This window comes from Ranitomeya variabilis, chromosome 3, assembly GCF_051348905.1.
Source record: "Ranitomeya variabilis isolate aRanVar5 chromosome 3, aRanVar5.hap1, whole genome shotgun sequence".
In the NCBI taxonomy this organism is placed as follows: domain Eukaryota; kingdom Metazoa; phylum Chordata; class Amphibia; order Anura; family Dendrobatidae; genus Ranitomeya; species Ranitomeya variabilis.
Genome location: NC_135234.1, coordinates 777,786,280 through 777,804,848, shown reverse-complemented (window position 1 = coordinate 777,804,848; position 18,569 = coordinate 777,786,280). Strand labels below are relative to the sequence as shown.

The 18,569-nt window shown below is 46.3% G+C and overlaps 1 protein-coding gene across 2 annotated transcripts in view; it reads left to right on the top strand.

Annotated features, from left to right (window-relative positions):
• Nucleotides 1-18,569, top strand: part of LOC143817478 (protein sel-1 homolog 3-like) — a 142,270-nt gene that overhangs the window by 33,424 nt on the left and 90,277 nt on the right. The gene's annotated exons all lie outside the window — the stretch shown is intronic.

Below are 18,569 nucleotides of genomic sequence, written 5' to 3'. Positions count from 1 at the left end.
TCCTCAGCTCAGGTACCGGAGGCAGAGGACAGGGCAGACAGGGGGTGTCCTCAGCTCAGGTACTGGGGGCTGTTGTGAATTCTGCTTTTGGGCTCCCTCCGGTGGTTGTAGGTGGTAATGCAGTTGTCCCTGACTTGCAGTCCTGGTCAGGTGTATCTGCTGATTGCAGTTCTGACTGGGGTATTTAGGCGTGCAGGATTCATTAGTCCTTGCCAGTTGTCCATGGTTGTTGGGAGGTTTTGGTCCTGGTTTGGTTCCTTCTGCCTTCTGCCAAATCAGCAAAGATAAGTGTCTGGTTTTGTTTCTGTGGCACACATGCTGTGTGCTTAATAATTCTGTGCTATTCAGTGTTTTTTTTGTCAAGCTTAGATTGTGTCAGTATTTTCTTAGTCTTGTTGGATTCTCTGGAGTGGCAGATATACATTCCATGTCTTTAGTTAGATTGTGGAACTTTTTGTATTATCTGCTGTGTATATTTTTGGAAGGGTTTTAATACTGACCGCTTAGTATTCTGTCCTATCTTTCCCTATTTAGCTAGAGTGGCCTCTTTTGCTGAATCCTGTTTTCTGCCTGCGTGTGTCTATTCTTCTCCTACTCACAGTCATTATTCGTGGGGGGCTGCCTATCCTTTGGGGGTCTGCTCTGAGGCAAGATAGCATTCCTATTTCCATCTATAGGGGTATTTAGTCCTCCGGCTGTGTCGAGGTGTCTAGGGTTTGTGTTGTGAATTCCGTACTCGAACTCCCTCCTGTGGTCATGAATGGTACTTCTGTGAGTTCTGTCCGTGGACTCCCTCTGGTGGCTGTGAGTGGAGCTGCTGGTTCTGAGATTCCTTCTCCAGCTGCCCTCGTTTAGGGCTAGGCTGGATTCTCTATTTAACTCCACTCAGATCATTACTCCATGCCAGCTGTCAATGTTCTAGTACTGGTTCAGATCTCTCCTGGATCTTTCTGTGGACCGTCTACTCCAGCACAAGCTAAGTCCCTGCTTGTTCATTTGATACATATGGTTTTTCTTGCTAAGTTTTAGTCCAGCTTGCTATCATGAAACTATCTGGCTAGCTGGAAGCTCTGGGGGTGCAGAGTGGCACCACCGCATCGTGAGTCGGTGCGGGGGTATTTTTTGCGCACTCTGCGTGGTTTTTGTAGCTTTTTGTGTTGACCGCAAAGATCCCTTTTCTATCCTCAATCTGTTTAGTTAGACTGGCCTCTCTTTGCTAAAACCTATTTCATCCTGTGTTTGTGATTTCCTCTTATCTCACAGTCAATACTTGTGGGGGGCTGCTTTTACCTTTGGGGAAATTTCTCTGAGGCAAGTGAGGCTTTGTTTTCTTTCTTTAGGGGAAGTTAGCTCTTAGGCTGTGAAGAGGTGTCTAGGCAGAGTCAGGCACGCTCCACGGCTATTTCTAGTTGTGTTGATAGGAGTAGGGTTTGCGGTCAGCAGAGTTCCCATTTCCCCAGAGCTCGTCCTGATTCCGTGTTTAACTATCAGGTCATTCCTGGTGCACCTAACCACCAGGTCCATAACAGTACAGCTGGCCCACAAAGTGTTAATGCATCTCAATAGAGGGAAAAGAGAAGTTCTGAGACCATTTTTTTTTTCTTTTTCTCTGCAGTGTGTTTTGCCTTTCTTTTCCCCTTAAACTCTGGGTGGTTCAGAACTTAGGTGTGGATATGGACATTCAAAGTCTGTCCTCTAGTGTAGATCAACTCGCTGCAAGGGTACAAAACATTCAAGATTATGTAGTTCAGAATCCTCTGTTGGAGCCTAGAATTCCAATTCCTGAGTTATTTTCTGGGGATAGATATAAATTTCTGAATTTCAAAAACAATTGTAAACTGTTTCTTGCTCTGAAACCCCGCTCTTCTGGTGACCCTATTCAGCAAGTAAGGATCATTATTTCTTTGTTGCGTGGCGACCCTCAAGACTGGGCATTCGCCCTGGCGCCAGGAGATCCTGCATTGCGTAATGTAGATGCGTTTTTTCTGGCGCTGGGTTTGCTTTATGATGAACCGAATTCTGTGGTTCAGGCAGAGAAAATTTTGCTGGCTTTGTGTCAGGGTCAGGATGAAGCGGAGGTATATTGCCAGAAGTTCAGAAAGTGGTCTGTGCTTACTCAGTGGAATGAGTGTGCCCTGGCAGCAATTTTCAGAAAGGGTCTTTCTGAAGCCCTTAAGGATGTTATGGTGGGGTTTCCCACGCCTGCTGGTCTGAATGAATCAATGTCCTTGGCCATACAGATCGATCGGCACTTACGTGAGCGCAAAACTGTGCACCATTTGGCGGTATCCTCTGAGCAGAGGCCTGAGCCTATGCAATGTGATAGGACTTTGACCAGAGCTGAACGGCAAGAACATAGACGTCAGAATGGGCAGTGTTTTTACTGTGGTGACTCCACTCATGCTATTTCTGATTGTCCTATGCGCACTAAGCGGTTCGCTAGGTCCGTCACCATTGGTACTGTACAGCCTAAATTTCTTCTGTCCGTTACTCTGATTTGCTCTTTGTCATCCTTTTCTGTTATGGCATTTGTGGATTCGGGCGCTGCCCTGAATTTGATGGACTTAGAGTTTGCCAGGCGCTGTGGTTTTTTTCTTGGAGACCTTGCAGCATCCCATTCCTTTGAGGGGAATTGATGCTACGCCTTTGGCCAAGAATAAGCCTCAGTACTGGACCCAGTTGACCATGTGCATGGCTCCTGCGCATCAGGAGGATATTCGCTTTTTGGTGTTGCATAATCTGCATGATGTGGTCGTGTTGGGTTTGCCATGGCTGCAGGTCCATAATCCAGTATTGGATTGGAAATCAATGTCGGTGTCCAGTTGGGGTTGTCAAGGGGTACATGGGGATGTTTCATTATTGTCAATTTCTTCCTCCACTCCTTCTGAAGTCCCTGAGTTTTTGTAAGATTACCGGGATGTATTTGAGGAGCCCAAGTCTAGTGCCCTACCTCCTCATAGGGATTGTGATTGTGCTATTAATTTGATTCCTGGTAGCAAGTTCCCTAAGGGACGACTTTTCAATTTGTCTGTGCCAGAACACGCCGCTATGCGGAGCTATATAAAGGAGTCCTTGGAGAAAGGGCATATTCGCCCGTCGTCGTCACCATTGGGAGCAGGGTTCTTTTTTGTGGCCAAGAAGGATGGTTCTCTGAGACCTTGTATAGATTACCGCCTTCTTAATAAAATCACGGTCAAATTTCAATACCCTTTGCCTCTACTGTCTGATTTATTTGCTCAGATTAAGGGGGCTAGTTGGTTCACCAAGATAGACCTTCGAGGGGCGTATAATCTCGTGCGTATTAAACAGGGCGATGAATGGAAAACAGCATTTAATACGCCCGAGGGCCATTTTGAGTACCTGGTGATGCCATTCGGCCTTTCTAATGCTCCCTCTGTGTTTCAGTCCTTTATGCATGACATCTTCCGAAAGTATCTGGATAGATTCATGATCGTATATTTGGATGATATTTTGGTCTTTTCGGATGATTGGGAGTCCCATGTGAAGCAGGTCAGAATGGTGTTCCAGGTCCTTCGTGCTAATTCCTTGTTTGTGAAGGGATCTAAGTGCCTCTTTGGAGTTCAGAAAGTTTCCTTTTTGGGCTTCATTTTTTCCCCTTCTACTATCGAGATGGATCCTGTTAAAGTCCAAGCTATTTATGATTGGACTCGGCCTACATCTGTGAAGAGCCTTCAGAAATTTCTGGGCTTTGCCAATTTTTACCGTCGCTTCATCGCTAATTTTTCTAGTGTTGTTAAACCGTTGACTGATTTGACCAAGAAGGGTGCTGATGTGGTGAATTGGTCCTCTGCGGCCGTTGAGGCTTTTCAGGAGTTGAAACGTCGTTTCTCTTCGGCTCCTGTGTTGTGTCAGCCAGATGTTTCGCTCCCTTTTCATGTCGAGGTTGATGCTTCTGAAATTGGAGCAGGGGCTGTTTTGTCTCAGAGAAGTTCTGATTGCTCTGTAATGAAGCCATGTGCTTTCTTTTCAAGAAAGTTTTCGCCTGCTGAGCGTAATTATGATGTTGGCAATCGGGAGTTGTTGGCTATGAAGTGGGCATTCGAGGAGTGGCGACATTGGCTTGAAGGAGCCAAGCATCGCGTGGTGGTCTTGACAGATCACAAGAATCTGACTTATCTCCAGTCTGCCAAGCGGTTGAATCCTAGACAGGCTCGTTGGTCGCTGTTTTTCTCCCATTTCAATTTTGTGGTTTCGTACCTTACGGGTTCTAGGAATGTGAAGGCTGATGCCCTTTCAAGGAGTTTTGTGCCTGATTCTCCTGGGGTTCCTGAGCCGGCTGGTATTCTCAGAGAGGGGGTAGTTCTGTCTGCCATCTCCCCTGATTTGCGGCGAGTGCTGCAGGAGTTTCAGGCTGATAGACCTGACCGTTGTCCAGCGGAGAAACTGTTTGTCCCTGATAGATGGACTAATAGAGTTATCTCTGAGGTTCATTGTTCGGTGTTGGCTGGTCATCCTGGGATTTTTGGTACCAGAGATTTGGTGGCTAGGTCCTTTTGGTGGCCTTCCTTGTCGCGGGATGTGCGTTCTTTTGTGCAGTCTTGTGGGACTTGTGCTCGGGCTAAGCCCTGCTGTTCTCGTGCCAGTGGGTTACTTTTGCCCTTGCCTGTCCCGAAAAGGCCTTGGACGCATGTTTCCATGGATTTTATTTCAGATCTTCCTGTTTCTCAAAGGATGTCGGTCATCTGGGTGGTTTGCGATCGCTTCTCTAAAATGGTCCATTTGGTACCCTTGCCTAAATTGCCTTCTTCCTCTGATTTGGTTCCATTATTTTTCCAACATGTGGTTCGTTTGCATGGCATTCCGGAGAACATCGTGTCTGACAGAGGTTCCCAGTTTGTTTCAAGGTTTTGGCGGTCCTTTTGTGCTAAGATGGGCATTGATTTGTCTTTTTCTTCGGCTTTCCATCCTCAGACAAATGGCCAAACCGAACGAACCAATCAGACTTTGGAAACTTATCTGAGATGCTTTGTTTCTGCGGATCAGGATGATTGGGTGACCTTCTTGCCATTGGCTGAGTTCGCCCTTAATAATCGGGCCAGTTCGGCTACTTTGGTTTCGCCTTTTTTTTGTAATTCTGGTTTTCATCCTCGTTTTTCTTCAGGGCAGGTTGAGCCTTCGGACTGTCCTGGTGTGGATTCTGTGGTGGACAGGTTGCAACAAATTTGGACTCATGTGGTGGACAATTTGACCTTGTCCCAAGAGAAGGCTCAACGTTTCGCTAACCGCCGTCGCCGTGTTGGTACCCGACTTCGTGTTGGGGATTTGGTTTGGTTATCATCTCGTTATGTTCCTATGAAGGTTTCTTCTCCTAAGTTTAAGCCTCGTTTCATTGGTCCTTATAAGATTTCTGAAATTCTTAATCCTGTATCATTTCGTTTGGCCCTTCCTGCTTCTTTTGCCATCCATAATGTGTTCCATAGGTCGTTCCTGCAGAGATATGTGGCGCCTATGGTTCCCTCCGTTGATCCTCCTGCTCCGGTGTTGGTCGAGGGGGAGTTGGAGTATGTGGTGGACAAGATTTTGGATTCTCGCATTTCGAGACGAAAACTTCAGTACTTGGTCAAATGGAAGGGCTATGGTCAGGAGGATAATTCCTGGGTTGTTGCCTCTGATGTCCATGCTGCCGATTTAGTTCGTGCCTTTCATTTGGCTCGTCCTGATCGGCCTGGGGGCTCTGGTGAGGGTTCGGTGACCCCTCCTCAAGGGGGGGGTACTGTTGTGAATTCCGTTCTCGAACTCCCTCCTGTGGTCATGAATGGTACTTCTGTGAGTTCTGTCCGTGGACTCCCTCTGGTGGCTGTGAGTGGAGCTGCTGGTTCTGAGATTCCTTCTCCAGCTGCCCTCATTTAGGGCTAGGCTGGATTCTCTATTTAACTCCACTCAGATCATTACTCCATGCCAGCTGTCAATGTTCTAGTACTGGTTCAGATCTCTCCTGGATCTTTCTGTGGACCGTCTACTCCAGCACAAGCTAAGTCCCTGCTTGTTCATTTGATACATATGGTTTTTCTTGCTAAGTTTTAGTCCAGCTTGCTATCATGAAACTATCTGGCTAGCTGGAAGCTCTGGGGGTGCAGAGTGGCACCACCGCATCGTGAGTCGGTGCGGGGGTATTTTTTGCACACTCTGCGTGGTTTTTGTAGCTTTTTGTGTTGACCGCAAAGATCCCTTTTCTATCCTCAATCTGTTTAGTTAGACTGGCCTCTCTTTGCTAAAACCTATTTCATCCTGTGTTTGTGATTTCCTCTTATCTCACAGTCAATACTTGTGGGGGGCTGCTTTTACCTTTGGGGAAATTTCTCTGAGGCAAGTGAGGCTTTGTTTCCTTTCTTTAGGGGAAGTTAGCTCTTAGGCTGTGAAGAGGCGTCTAGGCAGAGTCAGGCACGCTCCACGGCTATTTCTAGTTTAGTTGATAGGAGTAGGGTTTGCGGTCAGCAGAGTTCCCATTTCCCCAGAGCTCGTCCCGTTTCCGTGTTTAACTATCAGGTCATTTCTGGTGCACCTAACCACCAGGTCCATAACAGTTTGTTAGGCACACCCCACGGCTACTTCTAGTTGCGGTGTTAGTTCAGGTTTTGCGGTCAGTACAGTTTCCACCTACTCCAGAGAAAGTTCATGCGGCTCCAAAGTCACCGGATCATAACAGTACAACTGGCCCACTATGAGTTAAATGCATCTCAGAATAAGGGAAGAAAGGTGTTGAGTCATTTTTTTTCTGCAGTTTGCTTTGCCTTTTCTTCCCTCTTTTTCTCTGGGTGGCTAAGGAGTCTTGTGTTAGCATGGATGTTCAGGAATTAGCTTCTCGTGTAGACCAGCTTGCTGCTAGGGTACAGGGAATTTCTGATTATATTGTTCAGACTCCTGTTTTAGAGCCGAAGATTCCTACTCCTGATTTGTTTTTTGGTGACAGGTCCAAATTTTTGAGTTTTAAAAACAACTGTAAACTGTTTTTTGCTTTGAGACCTCGATCCTCTGGGAATTCTATTCAGCAGGTTAAAATCGTCACTTCCCTGCTGTGTGGTGATCCACAGGATTGGGCATTTTCCCTGGAATCTGGGAGTCCGGCTTTGCTTAATGTAGATTCCTTTTTTCAGGCTTTAGGACTATTATAGGATGAACCTAATTCTGTGGATCAAGCGGAGAAGACCTTGTTGGCCCTATCTCAGGGTCAAGAGGTGGCAGAATTGTTTTGTCAGAAATTCAGAAAATGGTCTGTGTTGACTAAATGGAATGATGATGCTTTGGCTGCAATTTTCAGAAAGGGTCTTTCTGAATCCGTTAAAGATGTTATGGTGGGGTTTCCCACGCCTGTTGGTCTGAGTGATTCTATGTCTTTGGCCATTCAGATTGATCGGTGCTTGCGGGAGCGCAGAACTGTGCGCGCTGTGGCGTTGTCCTCAGAGCAGAGTCCTGAGCCAATGCAGTGTGATAGGATTCTGTCTAGGACAGAACGACAAGGACTCAGACGTCAGAATAGGTTGTGTTATTATTGTGGCGACGCTTCTCATGTCATTTCAGTCTGCCCTAAACGGACAAAGAGGATCGCTAGTTCATTTACCATCAGTACTGTACAACCTAAATTTCTGTTATCGGTGTCCTTGATCTGCTCATTGTCATCATTTTCTGTCTTGGCGTTTGTGGATTCAGGCGCCGCTTTGAACATAATGGACCTTGAGTTTGCCAGGCGTTGTGGTTTCCCCTTGCAGCCCTTGCAGAACCTTATTCCTTTAAGGAGCATTGATGCTACACCTTTGGCTAAAAATAAGCCCCAGTTGTGGACACAGGTGACCATGCGCATGGCGCCAGCCCATCAGGAAGATTGTCGATTTCTGGTATTGCATAATTTACATGATGCTATCGTGTTGGGTTTTCCGTGGTTGCAGGTACATAATCCTGTGTTGGATTGGAAGTCTATGTCTGTGACTAGTTGGGGTTGTCAGGGGGTTCATAATGATGTTCCTTTAATGTCCATCTCCTCTTCTTCCTCTTCCGAAATTCCAGAGTTTTTGTCTGATTTTCAGGATGTATTCGATGAGCCCAAGTCCAGTTCTCTTCCACCGCACAGGGACTGTGATTGTGCTATTGATTTGATTCCAGGCTGTAAGTTTCCTAAGGGCCGACTTTTCAACCTGTCTGTGCCTGAACATACCGCCATGCGGAGTTATGTTAAGGAGTCTTTGGAGAAAGGGCATATTCGGCCATCTTCTTCACCGATGGGAGCGGGATTTTTTTTTGTTGCTAAGAAGGATGGCTCCTTGAGACCCTGTATTGATTATCGCCTCTTGAATAAGATCACGGTCAAGTTTCAATACCCTTTACCTTTGCTTTCCGATTTGTTTGCTAGGATTAAGGGGGCTAGTTGGTTTACGAAGATTGACCTTCGGGGGGCGTATAATCTTGTTCGTATTAAGCAGGGTGATGAATGGAAAACTGTGTTCAATACGCCCGAGGGCCATTTTGAATACCTTGTGATGCCGTTCGGGCTCACTAATGCTCCATCTGTTTTTCAATCTTTCATGCATGATATCTTCCGGACTTACATTGATAAATTCTTGATTGTATATTTGGACGACATTTTGATTTTTTCTGATGATTGGGAGTCTTGTTGTGAAATTGGATTTTGGGCTCCCCCGGTGGCCACTGGTGGAATTGAACTGGTGTGCATCATCCTCTCTGTTCACCTGTTTCCATCAGGATGTGGGAGTCGCTATTTAGCCTTGCTCCTCTGTCACTTCCATGCCGGTCAACATTGTAATCAGAAGCCTTTCTGTGCATGTTCCTGCTGCTAGACAACTCCCAGCTAAGTTGGACTTAGTCCTTGTTTGTTTTTGCATTTTGTTCCAGTTCACAGCTGTAGTTTCGTTTCTGTGTCTGGAAAGCTCTTGTGATCTGAAATTGCCACTCTGATGTTATGAGTTAATACTAGAGTCTTAAAGTAATTTCAGGATGGTATTTTGATAGGGTTTTCAGCTGACCATGAAAGTGCCCTTTCTGTCTTCCTGCTATCTAGTAAGCGGACCTCAATTTTGCTAAACCTATTTTCATACTACGTTTGTCATTTCATCTAAAATCACCGCCAATATTTGTGGGGGCCTCTGTCTGCCTTTCGGGGAAATTTCTCTAGAGGTGAGCCAGGACTATATTTTCCTCTGCCAGGATTAGTTAGTCCTCCGGCCGGCGCTGGGCGTCTAGGGATAAAACGCAGGCTACGCTACCCGGCTACTGTTAGTTGTGCGGCAGGTTTAGTTCATGGTCAGTTTAGTTTCCATCCTTCCAAGAGCTAGTTCGTATGTTTGCTGGGCTATGTTCTCTTGCCATTGAGAACCATAACAGTTTGACCGGCCAAAAAGGGTTAAATTAATTGACAGAGAAAGGAGAGAAAAGAGAAGTCTGCTGAAGATTTTTTTTTTTTTTTTTTTCTCAGTTCTGAGTGTGCTTGTAATTGAATCTCTTGCAAGTCTGCCTATATTGCAGCCTTTCTCTCTCTCTCTCCTTCTAATCCTGGAATGGCTCTGTGTTCACCTGTTTAAAATGGATATTCAGAGTTTAGCTGCAGGTTTGAATAATCTCACCACGAAAGTTCAAAACTTACAAGATTTTGTTGTTCATGTTCCTATATCTGAACCTAGAATTCCTTTGCCTGAATTTTTCTCGGGGAATAGATCTTGCTTTCAAAATTTCAAAAATAATTGCAAGTTGTTTTTGTCCCTGAAATCTCGCTCTGCTGGAGATCCTGCTCAGCAGGTCAGGATTGTGATTTCTTTGCTCCGGGGCGACCCTCAGGATTGGGCTTTTGCATTGGCTCCAGGGGATCCTGCGTTGCTCAATGTGGATGCGTTTTTTCTGGCCTTGGGGTTGCTTTATGAGGAACCTCAGTTAGAACTTCAGGCGGAAAAGGCCTTGATGTCCCTATCTCAGGGGCAAGACGAAGCTGAAATATACTGCCAGAAATTCCGTAAATGGGCTGTGCTTACTCAGTGGAATGAGTGCGCCCTGGCGGCGAATTTCAGAGAGGGTCTCTCTGATGCCATTAAGGATGTTATGGTGGGGTTCCCTGTGCCTGCGGGTCTGAATGAGTCCATGACAATGGCTATCCAGATCGATAGGCGTCTGCGGGAGCGCAAACCTGTGCACCATTTGGCGGTGTCTACTGAGAAGACGCCAGAGAATATGCAATGTGATAGAATTCTGTCCAGAAGTGAACGGCAGAATTTTAGACGAAAAAATGGGTTGTGCTTCTATTGCGGTGATTCAACTCATGTTATATCAGCATGCTCTAAGCGTACTAAGAAGCTTGATAAGTCTGTTTCAATTGGCACTTTACAGTCTAAGTTTATTCTATCTGTGACCCTGATTTGTTCTTTATCATCTATTACCCCGGATGCCTATGTCGACTCTGGCGCCGCTTTGAGTCTTATGGATTGGTCCTTTGCCAAACGCTGTGGGTATGATTTGGAGCCTCTTGAAACTCCTATACCCCTGAAGGGGATTGACTCCACCCCATTGGCTAGCAATAAACCACAATACTGGACACAAGTAACTATGCGGATTAATCCGGATCACCAGGAGATTATTCGCTTTCTTGTGCTGTATAACCTACATGATGTGTTGGTGCTTGGATTGCCATGGCTGCAATCTCATAACCCAGTCCTTGACTGGAAAGCTATGTCTGTGTTAAGCTGGGGATGTAAGGGGACGCATGGGGACGTACCTGTGGTTTCCATTTCATCATCTATTCCCTCTGAGATTCCTGAATTCTTGACTGAATATCGTGACGTTTTTGAAGAACCTAAGCTTGGTTCATTACCTCCGCACCGGGAGTGCGATTGTGCCATAGATTTGATTCCGGGTAGTAAATACCCTAAGGGTCATTTATTTAATCTGTCTGTGCCTGAACATGCTGCTATGCGAGAATATATAAAGGAGTCCTTGGAAAAGGGACATATTCGTCCTTCGTCATCTCCCTTAGGAGCCGGTTTTTTCTTTGTGGCTAAGAAAGATGGCTCTTTGAGGCCGTGCATTGATTATCGGCTTTTGAATAAAATCACGGTTAAATATCAATATCCGTTGCCACTGCTGACTGATTTGTTTGCTCGCATAAAGGGGGCCAAGTGGTTCTCTAAGATAGATCTTCGTGGGGCGTATAATTTGGTGCGAATTAAGCAGGGGGATGAGTGGAAAACCGCATTTAATACGCCCGAGGGCCACTTTGAGTATTTGGTGATGCCTTTTGGTCTTTCAAATGCCCCTTCAGTCTTTCAGTCCTTTATGCATGACATTTTCCGTGATTATTTGGATAAATTTATGATTGTGTATCTGGATGATATTTTGATTTTTTCGGATGACTGGGACTCTCATGTCCAGCAGGTCAGGAGGGTTTTTCAGGTTTTGCGGTCTAATTCCTTGTGTGTGAAGGGTTCTAAGTGCGTTTTTGGGGTTCAAAAGATTTCCTTTTTGGGATATATTTTTTCCCCCTCTTCCATCGAGATGGATCCTGTCAAGGTTCAGGCTATTTGTGATTGGATGCAACCCTCTTCTCTTAAGAGTCTTCAGAAATTTTTGGGCTTTGCTAACTTTTATCGTCGATTTATTGCTGGTTTTTCTGATGTTGTTAAACCATTGACTGATTTGACTAAGAAGGGTGCTGATGTTGCTGATTGGTCCCCTGCTGCTGTGGAGGCCTTTCGGGAGCTTAAGCGCCGCTTTTCTTCCGCCCCTGTGTTGCGTCAGCCTGATGTTGCTCTTCCTTTTCAGGTTGAGGTCGACGCTTCTGAAATCGGAGCTGGGGCGGTTTTGTCGCAGAGAAGTTCCGATTGCTCCGTGATGAGACCTTGTGCTTTTTTCTCGCGTAAATTTTCGCCCGCCGAGCGGAATTATGATGTTGGGAATCGGGAGCTTTTGGCCATGAAGTGGGCTTTTGAGGAGTGGCGTCATTGGCTTGAGGGGGCTAGACATCAGGTGGTGGTATTGACTGACCACAAAAATCTAATTTATCTTGAGTCCGCCAGACGCCTGAATCCTAGACAGGCGCGCTGGTCGTTGTTTTTCTCTCGGTTTAATTTTGTGGTGTCCTACCTGCCGGGTTCTAAGAATGTTAAGGCGGATGCCCTTTCTAGGAGTTTTGAGCCTGACTCCCCTGGTAATTCTGAACCGACAGGTATCCTTAAGGATGGAGTGATATTGTCTGCCGTTTCTCCAGACCTGCGGCGGGCCTTGCAGGAGTTTCAGGCGGATAGACCTGATCGTTGCCCACCTGGTAGACTGTTTGTTCCTGATGATTGGACCAGTAAAGTCATTTCTGAGGTTCATTCTTCTGCGTTGGCAGGTCATCCTGGAATCTTTGGTACCAGGGATTTGGTGGCAAGGTCCTTCTGGTGGCCTTCCCTGTCTCGAGATGTGCGAGGCTTCGTGCAGTCTTGTGACGTTTGTGCTCGGGCCAAGCCTTGTTGTTCTCGGGCTAGTGGATTGTTGTTGCCCTTGCCTATCCCGAAGAGGCCCTGGACGCACATCTCGATGGATTTTATTTTGGATCTTCCTGTTTCTCAGAAGATGTCTGTCATCTGGGTGGTGTGTGATCGTTTCTCTAAGATGGTCCATTTGGTTCCCCTGCCTAAGTTGCCTTCTTCTTCCGAGTTGGTTCCTCTGTTTTTTCAAAATGTGGTCCGTTTGCATGGTATTCCGGAGAATATCGTTTCTGACAGAGGTACCCAATTCGTGTCTAGATTTTGGCGAGCATTCTGTGCTAGGATGGGCATAGATTTGTCTTTCTCGTCTGCTTTCCATCCTCAGACTAATGGCCAGACCGAGCGGACGAATCAGACCTTGGAGACATATTTGAGGTGTTTTGTGTCTGCAGATCAGGATGATTGGGTTGTTTTTTTGCCTTTAGCGGAGTTTGCCCTCAATAATCGGGCCAGTTCTGCCACCTTGGTGTCTCCCTTTTTCTGTAATTCGGGGTTTCATCCTCGATTTTCTTCTGGTCAGGTGGAATCTTCGGATTGTCCTGGAGTGGATGCTGTGGTGGAGAGGTTGCATCAGATTTGGGGGCAGGTAGTGGACAATTTGAAGTTGTCCCAGGAGAAGACTCAGCTTTTTGCCAACCGCCGGCGTCGGGTTGGTCCTCGGCTTTGTGTTGGGGACTTGGTGTGGTTGTCTTCTCGTTTTGTCCCTATGAGGGTTTCTTCTCCCAAGTTTAAGCCTCGGTTCATCGGCCCGTACAAGATATTGGAGATTCTTAACCCTGTGTCCTTCCGTTTGGACCTCCCTGCATCTTTTTCTATTCATTATGTTTTTCATCGGTCATTATTGCGCAGGTATGAGGTACCGGTTGTGCCTTCCGTTGAGCCTCCTGCTCCGGTGTTGGTTGAGGGCGAGTTGGAGTACGTTGTGGAAAAAATCTTGGACTCCCGTGTTTCCAGACGGAAACTCCAGTATCTGGTCAAATGGAAGGGATACGGTCAGGAGGATAATTCTTGGGTGACTGCCTCTGATGTTCATGCCTCCGATTTGGTCCGTGCCTTTCATAGGGCTCATCCTGATCGCCCTGGTGGTTCTGGTGAGGGTTCGGTGCCCCCTCCTTGAGGGGGGGTACTGTTGTGAAATTGGATTTTGGGCTCCCCCGGTGGCCACTGGTGGAATTGAACTGGTGTGCATCATCCTCTCTGTTCACCTGTTTCCATCAGGATGTGGGAGTCGCTATTTAGCCTTGCTCCTCTGTCACTTCCATGCCGGTCAACATTGTAATCAGAAGCCTTTCTGTGCATGTTCCTGCTGCTAGACAACTCCCAGCTAAGTTGGACTTAGTCCTTGTTTGTTTTTGCATTTTGTTCCAGTTCACAGCTGTAGTTTCGTTTCTGTGTCTGGAAAGCTCTTGTGATCTGAAATTGCCACTCTGATGTTATGAGTTAATACTAGAGTCTTAAAGTAATTTCAGGATGGTATTTTGATAGGGTTTTCAGCTGACCATGAAAGTGCCCTTTCTGTCTTCCTGCTATCTAGTAAGCGGACCTCAATTTTGCTAAACCTATTTTCATACTACGTTTGTCATTTCATCTAAAATCACCGCCAATATTTGTGGGGGCCTCTGTCTGCCTTTCGGGGAAATTTCTCTAGAGGTGAGCCAGGACTATATTTTCCTCTGCCAGGATTAGTTAGTCCTCCGGCCGGCGCTGGGCGTCTAGGGATAAAACGCAGGCTACGCTACCCGGCTACTGTTAGTTGTGCGGCAGGTTTAGTTCATGGTCAGTTTAGTTTCCATCCTTCCAAGAGCTAGTTCGTATGTTTGCTGGGCTATGTTCTCTTGCCATTGAGAACCATAACAGAGTCTCATGTGGAACAGGTCAGGATGGTATTTCAGATCCTTCGTAACAATGCTTTGTTTGTGAAGGGGTCTAAGTGTCTCTTTGGGGTGCAGAAGGTTTCTTTTTTGGGTTTTATTTTTTCTCCTTCATCTATTGAGATGGATCCGGTTAAGGTTCAGGCCATTCATGATTGGATTAAACCCACGTCCGTAAAGAGCCTTCAGAAATTTTTGGGTTTTGCAAATTTTTATTGCCATTTCATTGCTAACTTTTCCAGCGTGGTTAAACCCTTGACCGATTTGACGAAAAAGGCGCTGATGTGGCGAATTGGTCCTCTGCGGCTGTTTCTGCCTTTCAGGAGCTTAAACGTCGATTTACTTCTGCTCCGGTGTTGTGCCAACCGGATGTTTCCCTTCCGTTTCAGGTTGAGATTGACGCTTCTGAGATTGGCGCAGGGGCCGTTTTGTCCCCGTGGGATCATGTTGGTTCCTTGACGAAACCGTGTGCATTCTTTTCCCGTAAGTTTTCGCCTGCTGAACGCAATTATGATGTCGGCAATCGGGAGTTGTTGGCTATGAAGTGGGCAATTGAGGAGTGGCGACATTGGCTTGAGGGAGCTAAGCACCGTATTGTGGTCCTGACCGATCATAAGAATCTGATTTACCTCGAGTCTGCCAAACGGCTGAGTCCTAGACAGGCTCGATGGTCCTTGTTTTTTTCCCGTTTTGATTTCGTGGTTTCGTATCTTCCGGGTTCTAAGAATATTAAGGCTGATGCCCTTTCTAGGAGTTTTTTGCCTGATTCTCCTGAGGTCCTTGAACCGGTCGGCATTCTGAAAGAAGGGGTGGTCCTTTCTGCTATTTCCCCTGATTTACGGCGGGTTCTTCAGGAATTTCAGGCTGACAGACCTGCCCGCTGTCCTGTGGGGAAATTGTTTGTTCCTGACAGATGGACTAGTAGAGTGATTTCTGAGGTTTACTGTTCTGTGTTGGCTGGTCATCCTGGTATTTTTGGTACCAGAGAATTGGTTGGTAGGTCCTTTTGGTGGCCTTCGTTGTCACGTGATGTGCGTTCTTTTGTGCAGTCCTGTGGGACTTGTGCGCGGGCCAAGCCTTGTTGTTCCCGTGCTAGTGGGTTACTTTTGCCTTTGCCGGTCCCTGAGAGGCCCTGGACGCATATTTCTATGGATTATATTTCTGATCTTCGGTTTCCCAGAGGATGTCGGTTATCTGGGTTGTTTGTGACCGGTTTTCTAAGATGGTTCATTTGGTGCCTTTGCCTAAATTGCCTTCTCCTTCTGATTTGGTTCCGTTGTTTTATCAGCATGTGGTTCGTTTGCATGGTATTCCGGAGGATATTGTGTCCGACAGAGGTTCCCAGTTTGTTTCTAGGTTTTGGCGGGCCTTTTGTGCTAAGCTGGGCATTGATTTGTCTTTTTCTTCTGCATTTCATCCTCAGACAAATGGCCAGACCGAGCAAACTAATCAGACTTTGGAGACCTATTTGAGATGCTTTGTGTCTGCTGATCAGGATGATTGGGTGGCCTTTTTGCCATTGGCCGAGTTTGCCCTTAATAATCGGGCTAGTTCAGCTACTTTGGTTTCGCCTTTCTTTTGTAATTTTGGTTTTCATCCTCGTTTTTCTTCTGGGCAGGTTGAGCCTTCTGACTGTCCTGGTGTGGATTCGGTGGTTGACAGGTTGCAGCAGATTTGGGCTCATGTGGTGGACAATTTGGTGTTGTCTCAGGAGGAGGCTCAACGTTTTGCTAACCGTCGTCGGTGTGTTGGTTCCCGGCTTCAGGTTGGGGATCTGGTCTGGTTGTCTTCCCGTCATGTTCCTATGAAGGTTTCTTCTCCTAAGTTTAAGCCTCGGTTTATTGGTCCTTATAGGATTTCTGGGATTATTACTCCAGTGTCTTTTCGATTGGCGCTTCCGGCCTCTTTTGCTATCCATAATGTCTTCCATAGATCTTTATTGCGGAAATATGTGGTACCCGTTGTTCCCTCTGTTGATCCTCCGGCCCCTGTGTTGGTTGATGGGGAGTTGGAGTATGTGGTTGAGAAGATTTTGGATTCTCGTTTTTCGAGGCGGAGGCTTCAGTATCTTGTCAAATGGAAGGGTTATGGCCAGGAGGATAATTCTTGGGTTTTTGCCTCTGATATCCATGCTGCTGATTTGGTTCATGCTTTTCATCTGGGTCGTCCTGATCGGCCTGGGGGCTCTGGTGAGGGTTCGGTGACCCCTCCTCAAGGGGGGGGTACTGTTGTGAATTCTGCTTTTGGGCTCTGTTGTGTAGCCGCTTTTTGGGCTCCCCTGGTGGTTGCTGGTGGTACTGGTGACTTGTTTGCACTTTGCTTCTTCTGTTCACCTGCTTCCATCAGTGTTTGGGAGTTTCCTATTTAGCCTTGCTCTCCAGTCATTTCCTTGCCGGTCATCATTGTAACCAGAGCCTTCGGTTGCATGTTCCTGCTACTAGTCTGCTGATCAGCTAAGTGGACTTTGTCCTTTTGTTTTGTACCTTTTGTCCAGTTTGCAGTTTTTGTAATTCTCTGTAGCTGGAAGCTCTTGCGGGCTGAAATTGCCACTCCTGTGTCATGAGTTGACACAGGAGTCTTAAAGTAATTTCAGGATGGTTTTTGAAAGGGTTTTCAGTTGACCGTGAAGTCCTCTTTTGTATCCTTCTGCTATCTAGTAAGTGGACCTCTCTTTGCTAAATCTACTTTCATACTGTGTATGTCTTTTCCTCTTAATTCACCGTTATTACATGTGGGGGGCTGCTATCATCTTTTGGGGTATTTCCCTAGAGGTAAGCCAGGTCTGTTTCTTCCTCTACCAGGCGTAGTTAGTCCTCCGGCTGGCGCGTGGCATATAGGAAGCCGTAGGTATGCTCCCTGGCTACTGTTAGTTGTGTGGTAGATTTAGCTCACGGTCAACTCGAGTTTCCATCACCCGAGAGCTCGTTCGTTACTTATGTGTTTTTTACATTCCCTTGCCATTGGGAACCATGACAGTATGACCGGCCAACAAAGTGTTAATTGTTTGGGCTGAAGCAGGAGAAAAAGAAGTGTTGAAGGGAATTTTTTTTTTTTTTCTTTCCCTCAGAGTTTTGCTGCCTAGCCCTTAATTGCTGTCTAGCTGCTTCTTACCTCCTCTTAACCATTGAATGGCTCTGACCTTAGCTGTTTAACATGGATGTCCAGAGTTTGGCTGCAGGTTTAAATAATCTTGCTACGAAGGTTCAAAATTTACAAGATTTTGTTATACATGCTCCTATTTCTGAACCTAAAATCCCTACACCAGAGGTGTTTTCCGGAGATAGATCTCGGTTTTTGAATTTCAAATATAATTGTAAATTATTCCTTTCTCTCAGACCTCACTCCTCAGGAGATCCTGTCCAGCAGGTTAAGATTGTAATCTCTTTGCTGCGAGGTGACCCTCAAAATTGGGCATTTTCATTGGCACCAGGGGATCCTGCGTTGCTCAATGTGGATGCGTTTTTCCTGGCTTTAGGGTTGCTTTATGAGGAACCTAATTTGGAGATTCAAGCTGAAAAAGCTTTGATAGCCCTATCTCAAGGGCAAGATGAAGCGGAGATATACTGCCAAAAATTTCGTAGGTGGTCTGTGCTTACTCAGTGGAATGAGTGCGCCTTAGCGGCAAATTTCAGAGAGGGCCTTTCTGATGCCGTTAAAGATGTTATGGTCGGGTTCCCTGCGCCTACAGGTCTGAATGAGTCCATGACAATGGCAATTCAGATTGATCGGCGTTTGCGGGAGCGCAAACCCGTGCACCATTTGGCGGTATCTTCTGAAGAGACGCCAGAGAAAATGCAATGTGACAGAGTTATGTCCAGAAGCGAGCGGCAGAATTATAGGCGTAAAAATGGGTTATGCTTCTATTGTGGTGATTCTGCTCATGTTATATCGGCATGCTCTAAGCGTACTAGGAAGGTTGACAAGTCCATTTCAATTGGCACTTTACAGTCCAAATTTATTTTGTCTGTAACCTTGATTTGTTCATTATCAGTTATTACCGTGGATACCTATGTGGACTCGGGCGCCGCTCTGAGTCTTATGGACTGGTCCTTTGCCAGGCGCTGTGGGTTTGATTTAGAGCCTCTGGAAGTCCCTATACCTCTGAAGGGTATTGATTCTACACCTTTGGCTTGTAATAAACCACGGTTCTGGACGCAAGTGACTATGCGTATGACTCCAGACCATCAGGAGGTGATTCGCTTCCTTGTGTTGT